At 42.5% G+C, this 5908-nt stretch overlaps 1 pseudogene; it reads left to right on the forward strand.

Moving 5' to 3' along the window:
• Positions 1-1034: 1034 nt before the first annotated feature.
• Positions 1035-2903, forward strand: LOC116656667 (annotated as a pseudogene).
• Positions 2904-5908: the final 3005 nt, after the last annotated feature.

Here is a 5908-nt window from a genome sequence, read left to right on the forward strand (position 1 = left end):
TTAAAACAAACATAAAAGATAAAATAAATGAGAGCTGTGCAATGGGAATACGATACTGGAAGTTTTTGTCTTCAGTGGGGTCAGCCTTTTAACTGCTGGATTGTGGGGTGGCCTAGATTGTTCAGGGGAAGTTTCTCAGAAGCTGGGGTGGTAGGACACAAGAGACTCTGCACAGTGGCTAAAAATTATCAGTAGGTGAGCAGACAAATGCTTTTGTTTGCTAATATTTACTTTGACTCCACTGATTTAACCCCCTTGAGTATCATCTCCAGGCATTATCACAATCCCAGGCTTCCACACTTGAAAGATCAAATCATAGTGACCCCTCCCTTGCTGTCATCCAGTTAATTGCCAACTCCTGTATCTGTAAGAAATAAATGTTGAAAAGGTGCCATTATTGTCACTGGAATGAATTTTCTAAGGTTAATTCTGTACTTATTTGCAGTGTCCACTAGGTTAAAGATGGAATAAACATGGGTACTTATAGAGAAATGTTTATGTATTTGTTACCGGGCTGAAATTTATATTTATTTTGCAACAGTATCATAATTTATACAACAGTTTAATGGGTGTATGTTTTTTTTTTAAAGTAAACAGATACTGAAAGAATAGGAAAGAGACAACAGAGCAGTAGAAAATATTTCATATAATGTAGCTTAGGGAAAGAGAAATCAGTTTGAATCATAGAAATAGAAGAAAGAGGATTTGTAGTCATAGATTTGTATATGCATAGAGACAGAGGGAAAGGAACTTACAGGGAAAAACTGTTCAGAATAGGACAGAAAATTCTGGCAAGCTCAGGAGTGAGAGCACAGGAACAGGACTGGGGTTGTATAAACGTGTGTCAAAAAAAGATGGGGTTGTAAGTCCACTTTTCTGAAACAAGTCATTTTGTATCTCTAATATCACCATTGCTGAGTAGGATTAATTTCTTGGCATAGAAAATAACACAAGTTTAATTTGGTCTGTAGGTACGATTTAGTAATGAAATCCTTTCAGAACTCAACATTATATACTGACTCAGATTGGCACCCATGAAAGAGGTAGACTGTTCAAGTAAAACCAAATTTCTACTTCTGAATGGGAATAGGAAGAATGATAAGATGAGAAATAATAAAAAAAAACTTTCATATGACTTGAAATGATTTATGTGTAAGATTCAAACTAACTTAAGAACTAATCAAAATTTATAGCAGGGACCAAATTAATTTCCACATAAGACGAAAGATTAAAACATAAAGAAAAGAAAATAGATAACTATGAAATGATCCCTGAATTTGGAAAGGTTTCTAAGCACAGTAAGAGATGGAACTACAGGGTCCGTTTTTACAGTAAGCTTTGTAAGCCCAAGTGTACAGGCATAAATAGGCACCTCGATTGATTTCGCAATTGAATGTACTGTGTAAGCAGCAGCTCCATCAACAAGCAGCGTTACCAGCACTGAAGAAGCCACTCTCTTCCCTTTTTTGTTTACTGCTCCCCCTCCTGCAAAGTAACCACTTTTCTGACATCTCATACCATCAACTAGTTTCGTGTTGGAAAGAAGCGGAGGCGGCGGCTCCCGCGATCGCAGGGCCGTGCTACCTGCCCGCTCGCTGGCCGCCGTCAACCTGCTGCCGAGTCGAGGCGGCCCCGCGCCGCCGCCGCCGCCGCTGCTGCCGGGCGAGGGCGGTGGCAGCCGCGGGCCGCGCGCCGAGGTGCTGTCCCGCCGCCCGCCCGCCCGGCAGGCCCGAGAGCCTGGCCGCCTGAGAGCCCCCGCCCGCCCTGCACGCCCGCCGCGCCTCCCGCCGCCGGGGCCGGGCCGGCCGGCGACGGCCGCGCGCCCCGCGAGCTGGTCCGGGCACCGGGCTGCGGCTGCGGCTCCGTGGGCGCCCGGCTGGAGGGCGCGCGGTGCGGCGTGTACACCCCGCGCTGCGCCCGGGGGCTGCGCTGCTGTCCCCACCCGGGCTCCGGGCGGCCCCTGCAGGCGCTGGTCCTGGGCGAGGGCACTTGCGGAGAGCGCCGCGATGCCGAGTACCGCGCCAGCCCCGAGCAGGTCGCAGAGAACGGCGATGACCACTCTGAGGGGAGCCTGGCTGAGAACCACGTGGACGGGAACAAGAATTTGGGAGGCGGAGGCGGTGCCGGCCGCAAGCCCCTCAAATCAGGCGTGAAGGAGCTGGCCATGTTCCAGGAGGCCACCGAGCAGCACCGGCAGATGGGCAAGGGTGGCAAATGTCACCTTGGCCTGGAGGAGCCCAAGAAGCTGCGGCCACCACCTATGAGGACCCCGTGCCAGCAGGAGTTGGACCAGGTCCTGGAGCGGATCTCCACCGTGCCTTCCGGATGAGCTGGGCCCCTGGAGCACCTCTGCTCTTTGCACATCCCCAACTGTGACAAGCACGGCCTGCACAACCTCAAACAGTGCAAGATGTTCCTGAATGGGCAGCGTGGGGCGTGCCGGTGTGTGAGCCCCAGCACCAGGAAGCTGATCCAGGGAGCCCCACCATCTGCGGGGACCCCGAGTGTCATCTCTCCCACAGTGAGCAGCAGGGGGGCTTGTGGGGTCCACACTCAGTGGATGCAGTAAATCACAGCCAGCTGGTGGCTGGCACCCCCCCCACCCCCATCCCTCCCCTCCAGAGCGAGGAGAGTGCTTGCGTGGTGGGTGGGGGAGGGTTTTCCAGGAGTTCTGACTTGTATCTATATTTGGAAAGAGACCAGCACCAAGCTCGGCACACCCCCCGCCTTCCCGCTCCCCAGCTGGAGATGCCTGCACCCTCCCTCCTCGAATGCCTGCTGGGGAGGAAGGGGGTGGTTGCAGTGGCAGAGCTGGGGCAAAGGTTTGGGAGAGGGGGAAAAAGAAATTTTTATTTTTGAACCCCTGTGTCTCTTTTGCTTAAGTTAAAGGAAGGAGAAAAAAAAAAAAAAAAACTAGTGTTGCGTGTTTTTGAATTTTATGTAAACGAAATTGCATAGTGATTTTGTTTCTGGGTTTCTTCAGCATTGTTTGTGAGATTTGTTCACACATGCCTCCAGCTGAGACCACTGCTATATTGGTCCAAAATGTTTCTAGCTTGTGTTTTAGATGTCATATGTTGTGTTTTTCCCGTCTTTCTTTCCTTTCCTTTCCCCTTTTTCTTTCTTCCTTTCCTTCCTCCCTCCCTCCCTCCTTTCCTCTCTTCCTTCCTTCTCATACCATTGTAGTTGGAAAAGATGCTTTATACAACTATGGTCTTACATTTATTGAGGCTTGTTTTGTGGCATAGCATATGATCAGTACTGAAGTACGTCCCGTGAGCACTTGAAAACAATGTGTATTCTGCTGCTTTTAGATAGAATGTCCTGCATACAGCTATTAATCCATCTGCTCTAATGGGTCCTAAGGCCAGTGTTTCCTCACTGATATTCTGCCTGGATAATCTGTCCATTGATATAAATGTGGTACAAAGTACCCTACTGTTACTAGGTCACTGTCAATCTCTCCCATTATTTTTGTTAATATTTGCTCTATTAGATATTTCTAGATTGGGTACATTTATATTTACAATTATTTTATCTTCTTGTCGAATCAATCCCTACTTATAGGGATTGTCCTTCTTTGCCTCTTCTTACAATCTTAGTATTGTTCTAAAAGTCTCCTTTGTCTGATAAGTATTGCTGCCTTAGCTTTCTTTTTGTTTCCATTCCCATTAAATATCATTTTCTGTCCCTTCAGCTTTCAGTGTGGGTGTGTCCTTAGAGCTAAAGTGAGTCTCTTTTGGGCAGCATATGTGTGGGTATTGTTATTAATCCATTAATCTACTCTAAATCATTTTCTTTGGTGGGAGGTATCAACTATGAAATCTGTTTTTTTTTTGAGATACAGTTGACGTACAGTATTCTGCACATTACAGGTGTACAACATAGTGGGTCACAACTTTTAAAGGTTACACTTCACTTATAGTTATTATAAAATATTGACTATGTTCCCCATGGTATACAGTATATCCTTTTAGCTTATTTATTTTATACATGATAGTTTGTGCCTCTTAATCCCCTACCTCCGTATTGCCCTTCCCCCTTCCCTCGCCCCACTGGTAATCACTAGTTTGTTTTCTGTATCTGTGAGTCTATTTTCTTTTTGTTGAATTCCCTACTTTGTTTTATTTTTTAAGATTGTATTTAAATGATATAATACAGTATTTGTCTTTATCTACCTGACTTATTTCACATAGCATAATATATTCTGAGTCTGTGTTGTTACAAATGGCAAAATTTGTATTCTTTTATACGACTGAGTGGTATTCCATGTACACATATACCACATCTTTTTTTATCCATTCACCTGTTGATGGACACTTAGGTTGCTTCCATATCTTGACAATTGTAAATAATGCTGCTAAGAATATTGGGGTACATGATCTTTTTGGATTAGTGATTTTGTTTTTTCCAGATGTATACCCAGGAGTGGAATTGCTAGATCATATGGTAACTCTATTTTTTAGTTTTTTGAGAACCACCCATACTGTTTTCCACAGTGGCTGCACCAATGCACATTCCCACCAACAGTACATGAAGGTTCCTTTTCCTCCCCATCCTCACCAACATTTGTTATTTGTGTTCTTTTTGACGATAGCCATTCTGATGTCAGGTTATATCTCTTTGTAGTTTTAATTTGTATTTCTGTCATGAATAATGATGTTGCACATCTTTTCGTGTGCCTGATGGCCATCTGTTTGTCTTCTTTGGAAAAATGTCTATTCAGGTCTTCTGCTCATTTTTTAATTGGGTTGTTTGTGTATTTTTTTTTCTTTTTTGATGTTTAGTTGTATGAGCTATTTATATATGTTGGATATTAACCCTTTATCAATCATATCATTAGCAAATATTTTCTCATTAAGTAGGTTGTCTTTTCAATTTGTTGATGGTTTTCTTTACTGTGCAGAAGATGTTAGGTCTAACTAGTCCCATTTGTTTATTTTTGCTTTTATTTCCTTTGCTTTAGGAGACAAATCCAAAAAGAAACATATTGCTACAATTTATATCAAAGGGTGTTCTGCCCATGTTTTCTTTTGGAGGTTTTATGATTTCCAGTCTTATATTTAATCCTTTGTTGCATTTTGAGTTTATTTTGTATATGGTGTGAGGAAATATTCCAGTTTCCTTATTTCACATGTAACTGTCCTGTTTTCCTAGCAGCAATTATTAAAGAGATTGTCTTTTCTCTGTAGTATATTCTTGCCTCCTTTTGTCATAGAATAATTGACCATAAGTGTATGGGTTTATTTCTTGGATCTCTTTTCTCTTCTGTTGATATGTGTGTCAGCTTTTGTACAATACCATACTGCTTCAATTACTGTAGCTTTTTCATATAGTCTGAAGTCAAGGAGCATGATTTCTTCTTCTCTGTCCTTTCTCAGTATTTTTTGGATATTCAGGGTCTTTTGTGTTTCCATATGTATTTTGAAATTATTTGTCTGGTTCTGTGAAAAATATCATTGGTATTTTGATAGGGATTGCATTGAATCTGTAGATTGTCATGGGCAGTATTTTCATTTAAACCATATTAATTCTTCCAATCCATGAATGCAGTGTATCTTTCCATCTGTTTGTGTCATCTTCAGTTACTTTTATCAGTGTCTTATCACTTTCCAGGTACAGATCTTTTACCTCCTTAAGTAGGTTTATTCCTAGGTATTTTATTCTTTTTGATGCCATGGTAAATGAGATCGTTTCCTTAATTGTTTTTTCTTATAGTTTGTTGTTAGTATATAGAAATGCACAGATTTCTGGATATTAATTTGGTATCCTGCAACTTTACCAAACTTATTGATGAGCTCTAGTAGTTTTCTGATGATGTATTTAGGATTTTCTGTGTATAACATCACGTTATCTGCGAACAGTGAAAGTTTTACTTTTTCCTTTCCAATTTGAATTCACTTTATTT

This window comes from Camelus ferus, chromosome 22 (genome assembly GCF_009834535.1).
Source record: "Camelus ferus isolate YT-003-E chromosome 22, BCGSAC_Cfer_1.0, whole genome shotgun sequence".
NCBI lineage: Eukaryota > Metazoa > Chordata > Mammalia > Artiodactyla > Camelidae > Camelus > Camelus ferus.